General features: G+C 56.5%; 1 protein-coding gene across 6 annotated transcripts in view; it reads right to left on the minus strand.

Moving 5' to 3' along the window:
- Positions 1-2,236, minus strand: part of TMEM51 (transmembrane protein 51) — a 50,872-nt gene extending 48,636 nt beyond the window's left edge. For 2 of the 6 annotated variants that reach the window (XM_045548666.1, XM_045548667.1), the window contains exons 1-2: positions 1,591-1,659; positions 935-1,121 (exon numbers count right to left, since the gene is read on the minus strand). The gene's annotated coding sequence lies outside the window, so the exon portion shown is untranslated. Of the gene's footprint in view, positions 1-934; positions 1,203-1,590; positions 1,661-2,029; positions 2,091-2,155 lie in introns of those variants that run through there. The other 4 variants (XM_045548672.1, XM_045548670.1, XM_045548669.1 and 1 more) reach the window with 4 other exon arrangements.
- Between the last annotated feature and the right edge of the window lie 3,764 nt (positions 2,237-6,000).

Raw genomic sequence — 6,000 nt, forward strand, 5'->3', positions numbered from 1 at the left:
AGAGAGAGATCCTCCAAGTAACCCAGACAAAGCGAAAGCCAGAAGCCGGCCCTGCGCTCTCAATCCCTCCTTCTGCTGCCCCCACCCCCACTGACCGGCCCCGCCCACCGCGCTCCCGCAGGGCCTGGGGCCCCCGCGCCGACCACCCGCGCTGCCAGGAGGGACCCGGCGCCACACACGCCGTCACAGTCACACGAGCGCTGCACCGGGGGAGCCAAAGGGGCCCAGGGGTCCTGCCCCACCCCTGGTGGGGAAGCATTTCTTTCTGAAAGTGAGCATCTTGTAATTCGGACCTGGCGCACCCGGGCCACTCTCCTCGCGTTCGTGCGCCGACTTGAGGTCGGCTTTGGAGTCTTCTCTCCCCGAAGCCGAGTAACCTAACTTACTACCGAGAGGTGCCCCACTGCGCCCTAGGGCGCTAGCACTCCCATTTTACAGATGAAGAAACCGAGGCTCAGGAAGGAAGAACTCAAGTTTCCCCTCGCGCCCGATTCCTCACCCATGCGTTGGCTTCTGGTACGTACAACACAGACACACTCCCTTACCTAAATCCCTAAAAAGCCTCGATTTCCAGAAAGGAGTAAGGGACGCGGAGGACAGCGCCAGGGTGGTGGACTGGCAAGTCCGCTCACACGCACCGGAGGAAGGTGCCCCTATCGAGGCCAAGGGCGGGTGGCACCTGTCCCCGCCAACAGGGGGCCCCCAAGGCCGGCTGCCTACCCCGGCCCAGGCCCGCTGGCCCCGCGCGGTGTGCAGCGTCCCGCACCGGCGGGGCGCGGCTGTAGAGGGTGCTGGGCACCGAGTCCTCCGGGTGGCAGACCCTGGACAGGAAGCGCCCAGGCGCACGGACGGACGACCCAGACAGCCCTCGGCTGCCCTCCCCGGCCCTGGGGGAACCCACAGGACTGCTCGGGGCGCGGCGGCTCAGACTCACCCGGGAGGCGGCAGGTCCCGCTCCGTCTCCGGCGGGTGGCCCGGGGCTGGGGGCTCCGCGACCCCCGCTGCCCCCGGGCTGCCTCCTCCGGGGCGCCGCGATTCGGAGGAGTCTCGGAGAGGAGCGCGGTGGCGGAGAGGGCGAGCTGCCCGCTCCGGGACTGGGATGGGGACGCAGGAAGCGCGGCCTGGGAGCGCCGGCGTGCGGGAGGGAGGGACCGCGGGAGGCGGAGGGCGGCGCCGGCCGGGAGAGCCTCCAGCCCGGGGAGGCACCGCCCAGCAGCCGACCCTCCCTCCCCGCCCTCTGCGCCACCCCCCGGCCCCGGCGCTGACCGACGCTGCGGGGGGCGGGGGGCGGGTACCCACTCCCAGCGCCTGCCGCAGGGGTGGGCTGGGAGTGCGGGCTGGGGGCTGGGCTTCCGTCCTCCCGGGACCCTCGCCTTACCCAGTTGGAGGAGCGGGGTGGGGGGAAGGGAACAGAGACCGGGGCCCCCTCCCCAGGGGCCGGAGAATCGGGTGAGTGTTGGGGAGGGGCGGTTCTCAGGCCACGAGTCCCGGGTATCTGGGGGTTAAGTAGAGCTGGGGGCCGCCCCTCCCTCCCTGCCCCGGCGCGGGTGCAGAGCCGGCCGCCGCGCCTTCCCCTGGCCCGACGCTCACCTCTCCTCCTTCCTGGGGAGGCCGCGCTTCCCTCTCCGCCCTTGGGCAGGTTCGGGGCGCCGGGGCCCGCCCGTGCCGCCCAGGACTGGTGCCCTGCGAGGTGAGTGATGGACGGAGGTAGGGAAGGAGGAAACGAGTTTTTAAAAACTGAGTCAGTTCGTGCCGTCGGCGCGGCTCCCCACCCCCTCCTGGGTCCCCTGGGCGCTCTCGGGATCGCGCGCCCGAGTCCCGGCCCGGGTGGAGCCCGTTCCGGCTCCTGCGCTCTGGAGCGGAGCGGGGCGTCCTGGCCGGGGGCCTCCCCCGCTGAGGGCTCACGCCCAGCTTTGCGGAGAACTTCCCCAGCGAAGCGCCGCCGGCCGACGTGTGCCCGCCCCGCGGGTGGCCGGCCGCTGCCAAGTCCTGGCTCCCGGAGGGCGAACCCGCGCGCGGCGCCTCTTACCTGCGGCTCTGCCTCCGCCCTGCCTGGGGCTTTGCCCTGGAGCCGCGCGGCCCCGCGCTCGAGCTGGGGTGCGCCGGACTCTGAACACAGAGGGAAGAGCCCGCCCGCGTCCCCTCGCGACCTTACGTTTCGAATTCCAAGAGAGGTCAGGCCGGGGTCTCCTTCTTGGGTGAGTGTCCAGCCCTTTGAAGTTAAAACCCTGAGAAGCCCGCACGCAGCTGGCTGGTGTCAGGGCAATGAGCCGAGGGCGGAAGGCGCCTCCTGCCGGGAATCCGCGGCCTCCGGGACAAAAATAGGCCGGCTCCGATCGAGATCGCTTCCAAACTGCGAGTTCATGGGCATGCTGTGTCCACCGTGCGGACCTACAGAGTTGTAACACGCGGCTATTCTTTCCCATTGGGGCTTTTTTTTAAAACTTGCACAGGGACAGTTCAACAGGACCCTGGTGTCCACAAAAGGCAAATTTGGGGGTGGGAAGACATTTGAGGAAACAGTTACAACCATGACTATAACAGGAACTGTTAGTCCTCACCTCCTTGAACCAGGCAGGCAGAGGGTGCCAGCCACTCCCCCTGAACCAACTCATTCAATGCTCATCACAAGCCCCGAGGCAGTTACCGGTTATACCCACTTTACAGAAGAGAAAGCTGAGGCTTAAGGAGGCAAGGTCATGTGCCCAGTGTCACACAGCTGGACAGTATCAGGGTCTAGGCCTAAGCTGATCCACTCCAGAGTTCTGGCTCTACCTGCTGTAGAATAATTCCTCATCTGTCTGCACATGCTCTCTGCCCTGAGAGAATGCCCCTTTGCCTGGCCCTCTGCAAGTGCTTAATAAATATTTGTTGGATGAATGAATGAAAAGCCCAAATAATAACACCATTTTAGCAAATGGGGAGACCTCTTTTTGTAAGCAGGTACCGGGAATGATATGCTTCTGTTTGAGAGCTGCGTATATTCATCCCAGAGTTTAGGCAATGCATTTGGGAACTTTCCCAGGCTCCAAAGGAGTGACAGGAAACAGTCACGTAGTTCTCAGATAAGACCAGGAATCTGGTTTTCATTTCATTCTGCAAGACCGACCGTGGAGAGGCCTGGACCGGGGATGACGATGTCAGAATGGCTGCCCTAGCTCCTAACCTGGAGGCAAGGAGCTTCAGTACTTTTCCATGCCAGCACAGTCCCAGACTTGCCCCACTCTGCTGCAGACCCAACTGGGCAGGCCCCGTCTATCTCTGAAAATCATCTTCAGAATGTTCCTTTTAAGCAGGCTCACCCTGGCTAGTCTGGGGAGAGGCTGGAGAAATTCTCAACCAGCGCTAAGCCACAGGCAGAGCTGAAGAAACTGACAGAGGAAGCATGTTTCTCTATATCCTCCCTCCAGAGCCCTCTTCCTCTACATGCTTAGTTTCTCTGAACCTTCCCAGGTTCTCCACGTCCCATTGAAGAACCTGATGCAAGTTAATTGCCAACTTATCCCAGGGGCAACTGAAAAGGGCCTGATATGTGTCCTTGGGGAAAAGATCCAAAGAAATGAATCTCAAATGGTGGAGTTTCTATTATCTGTTATCATAATGGGCAGTGGGGAAGATGACAGTTACCGTTTACTGAGCCCCATGTCTCAAGTGTACTGCATACATTGTGCTACAACAGCCCTGGAAGGAAGACCCTATTCCAGTTTTTCAGGTGACTCAGAGACGTTTTGTACCTGGATCTGCTAGCAAGTGCTAGAGCCAGGATCTGCACTGAGGGTCTTTGCAGGGCCCTTGCTCGAAATCACTACGCTGGAAACCCCCGTGTGGTAGGCAGAATAATGGCTGCCCAAAGATGTTCACATCCTAATCCCCAGAACCTGTTGCCTTACATGGCAAAAGGGACTTTGCAGATGTGATCAATCAAGTTAAGGATTTTGAGATGGGAAGTTATCCTGAAGTATCCTGGTGGGTCCCATGTAGTCACAAGGGTTCTTAGGGAGGCAGGTGGGTCAGAGCCAGAGAAGATTTGATGACGGAAGTAGAGATCAGAATGACACAGTTGCTGGAAAGGGGCCATTAGCCAAGGCACGTGGGCAACCTCTAGAAGCTGGGAAAGGAGGGCATGGATTATTGACTAGAGCATCCCGAAGGAGCTCAGCTCTGCTGAGCCCTTAATTTTAGCCTAATAAGACCCATTTTGGATATCTGGCCTCCAGAACTAAAAGGTAGTAAGTTGTGTTGTTCTAAACCATGAAGCTTTTGATAATTTGTTACAGCAGCAACAGGAAACTCAGGCGGCATGTAGGCAGATATTTATTTCAGCTGCCTTACGGGCTGACAGTCCACTATAAAGCTCTTCTCTTAAGAGGCACCACGAGCTAGCCTGTACCACGGACTTAGAAAGAAGGCAGGATTCCATCAGGGCTCTCTTTGGTTTCTGAATCCTCTGCCGCTTGGCAGTTGTGTGACCTTGGGCAGATGTCTTTCCGTCTCGGAGCCTCGGTTTCCTCATCTGTAAAAACAGTGATGCTAATAATACCTACTTTGCAGGACTAATACAAGGGTCGGGTGAACCAGTATGTGACAAAGTGCCTTGTAAATGGCCCAGTATTGTCTGAACATGAGTCTTTTAACCTGTCCAGTTAACCTGTCCAGTTTTGAAAGCCTGAATTTAAGAGAAGATTATGCTGTTCTGAGTATTCTCCCGGCATGCATTTCTATTCATTCTAGCTGAGTGGGCAAGTAACTACAATATTTCAAAATAGTAGACTGTCCCTGGTCAGTGCTAGACCCCCCAATCTGTCATTTCCAGGCATACCAATGAAAGTGAGGCTGAAAAATCAACTTGTAGGAATATATCTGGCTAGGCATGGTGGCTCATGGCTGTAATCCTAGCACTCTGGGAGGCTGAGGTGGAAGGATCACTTGACCTCAGAAGTTCGAGACCAGCCTGAGCAAGAGTGAGACTCCATCTCTAGCAAAAATAGAAAAATTAGCCAGGCGTGGTGGTGTGTGCCTGTAGTCCTAGCTACTTGGGAGGTTGAGGCAGGAGGTTCGCTTGAGCAGGAGTTGGAGGTTGCTGTGAGCTATGATGACAGACACCACGGCACTCTACTCAGGGCAACAGAGTGAGACTCTGTCTCAAAAAAAAAAAAAGAAAAAATTAAGGAATATATCATCATGCAGAACAACTCACACATGTGCTCAGGGATTGTCATTGCTGATTATTTGTAGTGGTGAAAAATGGTTACCAACCTGTATGCCTACCACTAGGAGACATGCTAAATAAATTATGGTGTAGGCTCGTGCTGGAACACTATGCAGTCATGAAAAAGAAGGAGGTAGAGCTGTCTGACAGGGAAAAATGCCCAAGGTGCATCATTAACCGAGAAAAGCAAGGGACTAAACATTATGATGCTACATAAATGACTTTAAAGAAAGATTTAGACACATGTATTTGATTATGCATAGAAAGCGTATAGGAAGAATCAAACCAAACAGGAGTTACCCTTAGAAATTGAGGGTGTTTGTGTGTGTGTGTGTGTGGTGGAGGGGGATCATGATTGTTTTTTTCAGTAAGAATGTAAGTTAATAATATTTTTTTCTTAAGTTGGCTGGGAACTACCTGTATTGTCTGCCAGGAGCAGGCCCTCCTATTGTCTGTCCCTGTGTCATCCCTTGGTTGCTTTGGTCTCTGCCATCTGTCGCTCTTTTCCCTTGCTCAGTTCTGAGCGGGTCACCCCCTCTTCCCACTTACTCTTAGTATGGACTCATTTCTAAACCTCTGAGGAGCTGAGCAGCGTCTCCGCTGTGTGACTCCTGAAAAAGTCAGCAGTAAATCACATGTGCACCTGCAGCCTGGCCTTCGTCTGCAATGGCTCACGTTAGTCACTGGGATGGGATGTGTCTTGTGTGCAGGTTTCACTGGTGACATATTGGCCCAACCTCTCTGAAGGTTGAGTCAGGTCTGCATGGCAGAGAAATTGTGCTCACACAGTG

The sequence above is a fragment of the Lemur catta genome, chromosome 3, assembly GCF_020740605.2.
Source record: "Lemur catta isolate mLemCat1 chromosome 3, mLemCat1.pri, whole genome shotgun sequence".
In the NCBI taxonomy this organism is placed as follows: domain Eukaryota; kingdom Metazoa; phylum Chordata; class Mammalia; order Primates; family Lemuridae; genus Lemur; species Lemur catta.